Source organism: Nicotiana tomentosiformis, chromosome 2 (genome assembly GCF_000390325.3).
Source record: "Nicotiana tomentosiformis chromosome 2, ASM39032v3, whole genome shotgun sequence".
Classification (NCBI taxonomy): domain Eukaryota; kingdom Viridiplantae; phylum Streptophyta; class Magnoliopsida; order Solanales; family Solanaceae; genus Nicotiana; species Nicotiana tomentosiformis.
Window position 1 is genome coordinate 7,289,262 of NC_090813.1, and position 6,948 is coordinate 7,296,209.

At 36.8% G+C, this 6,948-nt stretch overlaps 1 long non-coding RNA gene across 1 annotated transcript; it reads left to right on the forward strand.

Moving 5' to 3' along the window:
* Positions 1 to 3,671: 3,671 nt before the first annotated feature.
* Positions 3,672 to 6,431, forward strand: LOC138904218 (uncharacterized). Its single transcript, XR_011413409.1, has 2 exons — positions 3,672 to 4,369; positions 6,227 to 6,431. It is a non-coding gene; the product is annotated as an uncharacterized lncRNA (long non-coding RNA).
* Positions 6,432 to 6,948: the final 517 nt, after the last annotated feature.

Sequence of the window (6,948 nt, forward strand, 5' to 3'; positions counted from 1 at the left end):
TTCCCTCCGTAGGATGTCATGATGGCACCTGATCTCTAAGATTAGGTAAGCCTAACACTTACTAAATTAATAGCAAAATTTAACCAATGACTGACAAATAAGAAATAGAAATCTCTATACAACACTTACAATCCCAAAACCGGTAGTACAAGTCATAAGCTCTACTGAGTTTGCTAGAAAACATACAAATACAACTGTTTTGAAATAGAGATAAAACAGTGCAAGTACAATATCAAAAGGTGACTCCGAGGCCTGCGAACGCGGTAGCAGGTTTTCTTTGAGTCTCCACAGCAAGATCCGTATAACTAGCTAGCGATCGACCAAGTCAAAAATACTTGGATCTGCACAAAATGCGCGAAAGTGTAGTATGAGTAAACCACAACGGTACCTAGTAAGTATCAAGACTAACCTCGGTGGACTAGTGACGAGGGACAGTCAAGACACCTATTAGACTAAATAACCTGGACAAGTATAGGTGTAGAAATAGTAGGGTACAATATCTCTATAAAGCTAGGCATGATAACAACAATAATACGATGCTTGCAAGAGGAACTAGAAGCAACAATTAGCAACTGGACACAACAAGTAATAACACTATAGAGTAAGATGGACACACTGTAAATCCGGTGGAACCAAATAAGGGAAAAACACAAGTAGCAACTCAATAGGAATAACCGCTCACACACCAAGTTTATCCAATAATATCCACGAGGTACCAAACCTCAAAAAATAACAATTCACGAGTCCCAATTCGTGAACCCTAATCATTTGGCATCTTGTGCCCTCTTTACAACTGATAACTGGACGGACGACTCATGTGCCAATAGAACAATTCTCACATAGAAGACAAGTAGACGAAGTACGTATAAATGGTCAGTAACATTAGTGTTCATCTTCTTAAACCGATAGGGTGATAAATTACTTGCATGTTTGTACAAGTGTTCTATCACAGTTCGGGCTAACGAATAAGAGTAGAGAAAAGAACAGCACATAAGAAATGATCTCCCACAATTTGTACAATGTAAAACTCACATAAGTTAGGAATGCCACTACACAAATATCAACAACAACAATGCCCCTAGGCCATCACAAGTCATCACAAATCATTTCCAGGCATTTCCCACCTCGTCTCGCCATATGCACAATAATAAAGTAAATACCCACCTTGTCTCGCCACACGCGCATAGTAATGTTTCCACCTTGTCTCGCCACATGCGCAAGCACATAGATATAGTCCGCCTTGTCACGCCGCTTGTGCAACATCAATAGTAACAATAGCATGGCAGAAACCTCGTGCAAACACCCGAAAAAATCCTCCCAACTATATCACGCGCCAAAACATAACAACACAATAAAATGACATTCACAACATGTGCCCATATCCCACAATATTTCCTCAAAACAGTTTCAGTACCACAACATCGCATAGCCCTCAACACAACAACACTAAGTAGAACAGCAACTACAACAACAATAACACAAGAATACTGCAAGTGGATCAACTCAAGAACCTTAGAACACAAAGAAACGGTAAAACAAGCTCACAAAGAAAGACACAATAGAGAATACTAGTCTCAACAAGAATAGCTCAACAAGAAAGAAATAAGGAGGTAACATGAGTCAATAATTCCAAATAAGGATGAGTAAACTATGATAATGGATAACTAAAATTCATTTAGGGTTGATCAATTACGAAAGAGATACAACATATTCAATTAAGGATAAGCAACTTGCGAAAAGGATAATAATAACCTCAATTACGGATAGCCAATTGCAGAGAGATGGTAATAACTTCAATTAAGGATAAGCAATTAGGGAAGGATAGCATAGCAATAGAAGAGGCAATAACTTCAGTTAAGGCAAATAAGAGTAGAACATGAAGCAATTAATTCTAATTTAAGACACATAGAGGTGAAACTAATAAATGGGGGATTCGACCTGACAAGACAACTTCATTTTTAATGAACATATGAACCTAAGAGCCCTAAACGGTCAAATTTCCATAAATAAGTCCGAGCACGTACTCGTCACCTTGTGTACACGAACTTCACAGTACACAATTAGAACCAAAGACTCAAATCCTAAAGGGTAGTTTCCCACATAAAGTTAGGCAAGATACATACCTCTAAAATGAACTTCTCGAGTGAACCGAACTCCAGACGGCTTAAATCTAGCCAAAATAACTTCAATCCATATATAAAACTCATAGAAAACATTTCTGGATAATAAAGTTTCGATCTTTAATTAAAACTAAAAAGTCAACCCAAAAGTCAAACCCCTGGCTCGCACCTCGGAACCCTATAAAATCTATAAAACCCAAACACCCATTTCGATACGAGTTCAACGATACTAAAATTATCAATTTTTGACATCAATTCATCCTTCAAATCATCATTATACATTTTGAAAGATTTCTACAAATGTTCCCTAAAATTTCAACTTAATTCACTAATTAAATGATGAAAATAGCAATGGATTCATGAAATATAACAAGATTTGGGTAGAGAATACTTACCCCAATTAGTTTCTTGAAAACCCCACGAAACATCTCTCAAAACCAAGGTTTACAACTCAAAATATGTTGAAAATGGCCAAACCCTCGACTTATATGATTCTGCCTAGAACTTTCGTATTTGCCGACAAGGAAGCGCATCTGCGCTCTCGCATTTAAAAGAAAACGTTCGCATCTGCGAACCCAAATAGACAGCCTAGTGACCGTACCTGCGCAACAATGAGTCGCACCTGCAACTCCGCAGAAGCGCACAAACAGCCGCAGAAGCGGACATCTTCGCATTTGCGATCAGAGGGCCGCGGAAGAGGCCATCGCATCTGCGACAATTACTCCGCAAAAGCGAAGCTCCCCCCCAAGGCCTTAACACCACAGAAGCGACAAAAACTTAGCAGAAGCGGCTCTGTATCTGCGATCAAACCTCCGCATGTAACGACCCGACTTGTCATTTTAAGAATTAACGCCTCGTTCAGTGACTTAAGGTCTCGAGCAGCTTCGTAATATGTATTATGACCCGTAGGTGTGGTCGAGTTTGATTTTCGGAAAATTCGGGATTAAATTGAAAGAACAATTCTCATTTTTGAAGCTTAAATGAAAAGAGTAGAACAATTCTCATTTTTGAAGCTTAAATGAAAAGAGTTGACCGGAGTTGGACTTTTGAGTAAACGACCCCAGAATAGAGTTTTGATTATTCCAATAGCTTCGTATGGTGATTTTGGACTTAGGAGTGTGTCCAGAAAATTATTTGGAAGCCCATAGTTAAATTAGGCTTGAAATAGCGAAAATATGAAGTTTAAGTTGAAAGTTTGACCGGGGAGTTACTTTTTGCTATCGGGGTCGGATTCTGATTCCGAAAGTTGGAATTGATGCATAATGTCAATTATGACTTGTGTGCAAAATTTGAGATTCAACTTCTTTCTCTCCTATTTATTTTAGCCACCTAAGGTAATAAACTTGCTTCCTGACACACTATCTTATCATATTTGAGTCCGAGTTTACTCCATGCACTTGGAACGACCCTCATCCACATATCCATCTTTCTTGAACAAAGGAATTAACGAGAGTATAGTGGAATTGAACTGTCGAAATTGATTGAGATTGAAGTTAACCATTTTAGAAAATGGTTAAAAGACTTCGTCACGTGAAGCCAATGAAGGAGCAAATCACGGGTGTGGAAGATATTTAAAATCAAGACGTACGACAAAAGATGATAAAATAATATGTGAAGGTCCCCATAAAGTTCATATTGCCACTCAAAAGTCCAAACAAGAGACAAGTTTTATTGACAACTGCACAGCAAAAGAACATGCCATTAATATGCTTTCCTTTTTCTAACTTTGCTTATATCATTCAATTATAAGAAACATATATATCCTAAACTTCCACTCCACTATAGAACTTCGATAGTACATTATGGGAAGGTTATTATTCTTAGTTTCACTAACTCTGTTAGTGACCATTCAAGTTCTACAACCTCCAATATTTGTTTGTGCTGCTACCAAAGGAAAGAATTTTATAACAGTTTTGAGCATTGACGGAGGTGAAATCAGAGGCATTGGAACCATTCTTGCCTTTCTTAAATCCAAGCTTCAGGAGGTTGATGGACCAAATGCAAGGATTATAGACTATTTTGATGTAGTAGCAGGAACAAGCACATGTGGATTAATTACTACTATGCTCACAACTCCAAACAGAGATAATCGCCCTTTATATGCAGTTAAGACTAGGGATGCTCAAGGGACAATACGCACATTTGATATGATCGACGGAGGTCTGGCTGCAAATAATCCAATTTGGGCCGTTCAGAGTCGGAAAATCGAGGAAAAGGTATTCTTACCGATTGATTGAGCGACATTTGAGGTAAATATCTTGTATAACCTTGAGTGAGAAAATTATCCCTTAGACATTGAATCTTATGTGTAAATTGTGTGATTGGAAGCCGTGTACGTGAGGTGACGAGTACGTACTCGAGCTTATATGTGCAAATTTTATTGGTTTAAGGTTTTAGGCATCTTTATGTATTAGATTGGATAATTGTTGGCATTTGATAAATACTTAAATTATCACGCCTCATTCCTTATTTGTCGAGTTTGTATTTTATATCATAATTTGGCATTGTTGTCACTTGAATTTTATGTGAATTCTGTGTGTTTGTTGATTTTATATTTTTCTTGGAATTTAATTCATGATGGAATCCTTATCTGCAAATATTTATAAAATAAGTTTAAATTGAGAAGTTAATATAATTATCAAGAATTTGGATTAATGAAGGCGTTGCCCTATACTAAGTATTTTTCACCTCTGTTGATCGTTTTGAGGTTTTATATACGTTGTGTGGAGTCTTGGGCTATTTGTTGAGAAATTTATTGATTCTGCTACATATTTAGAATTTGGTTGTGGTTAGTGGCAAATTGTGATATGAATTGTTGTATTATGTTGTGGATTAAACACTCTCCTTGATGTTATTTATGCTTCTTACCTTGCTTGTTAATGATATGAATGTTCTTGGTAAGGAAGAGTGTAAAGCACGAAGGGTGATGTCGTGCCATTTGAGAGTGAAAAGCACGAAGGGTGATGCCTTGCCATTTGAATTATATTATCATGTGAGGGAGAGTGTAAAGCACGAAGGTGATGCCGTGCCATTTGAGAGTGTAAAGCATGAAGGGTGATGTCGTGCCATTGAGAGTGTAAAGAACGAAGGGTGATACCGTGCCATTTTATTTATATTATCAGGTGAGGATGAGAGTAAAAGCACGAAGGGTGATGTCGTGCCATTATTTTTATATTATCATATATTCATGGCACGAAGGGTGTTTTCGTGCATGCGAGGATGAGAGACATACATTATATTGTGATATCGTTTTGTTGTGTATACATTCATGCCTTTATCTTGAGATGTTATTGTGCACCTATGTGTTTCTATGTGACTTGTAGTCCTTGTTGCTTACTGTGTGCCTCCCACTCTATTTCTTTTATTGTTATTGAATTTTCTCCCACCTAGTTGGTATTGTTATATGTATGTATGGTGAGAAAGAGATAAATGCATGAAGGGTGTTACCGTGCCAATTGATTTGGTATACATATATATATATATATATATATATATATATATATATATATATATATATATATATATATATATATATATTGGGTGAGAATGAGACAAGTGCACGAAGGTATTGCCGTGCTATTTGATGTGATATGTTGAATATATTTCTCACGCCAGGAAAATTAAATGAGGTGTCACATGGTAATATTTACTTGAAAGAATTATATTCGGAAGGTATTTACTTGAAAGAATTATATTCGAAAGATATTTACTTGAAAGAATTATAATGGAAAGATATTTATTTGAAGGAAGTATATTCAAAATATATTTATTGAAAATGATTATATTCTAAAGACTTTTATTGAAAAACTTATAGATAAAAGATGTATATCTTGAAGGACTTGATTAATTGGTTGTACTTGTGTTTATTATTCGTTTGAGCAATATTTATGGTGTTCCTGTTACCTTGCAGTTTAAATCACTAGTTGATTGGTGTTGCTATCACTGCTATTTATTTTCTATTATTTTTGTATGCTATATTGCACATGTTATTTGACTAGTGAGTGTCTTGATTGTACCTCATCACTACCCCACTGAGGTTAGTCTTGATACTTACTGGGTACCGACCGTTGTGTACTCATACTACACGTCTGCACATTTTTGTGCAGAGCCAGGTATTGAAAATATCGGATTCGGACAGAGATTTGAGTATGATCGCAAGAATTCAAGGTAGGACTGCTTGGTCATCACAGTCTCTTGGAGTCTTTTCATTTTATTGTACTGTTAATTTCTTATTCGAACAGTATTGTACATTCGATTCTCGAGATCATTCCATATATTCAGTTAGAGTTCGTGACTCAGTATTACCAGTCTTGGGAGGTTGTATTAAATTATATGTTTTAAAAAATAATGGCTTGAATTATGATTATAATCGGCTTACTTAGTCATAGAGACTAAGTGTCATCATGATGCCTATGGTGGGATCTTTAGGTCGTGACATCGCAAATGCAGATACACTAGAACACTGCCCAGCACCAACCTTGACCAAAATTGCCAAAACGATCTAAACCTCATTCGAAACTCATCCGAGCCACTCGAGACCCCGTCCGAATATACCATCAAGTTTCATAACACAATACGGACCTACTTGAGGCATCGAATCACATAAATACGCCGAAACTACGAATCGCACCACGAATCGAACTTATGAACTTTCAAATCTTCCAACTTCCAAAACTAATGCCGAAACATACCCAATCAAACCGGAATGACGTCAAATTTTGCAGGTAAATCCCAAATGACATAATGGAGCTATTCCAACTCTCAGAATTGCATTCCGACCCCGATAACATCAAAGTCAACTCTCGGTCAAACCTCTCAACTTTCCAAA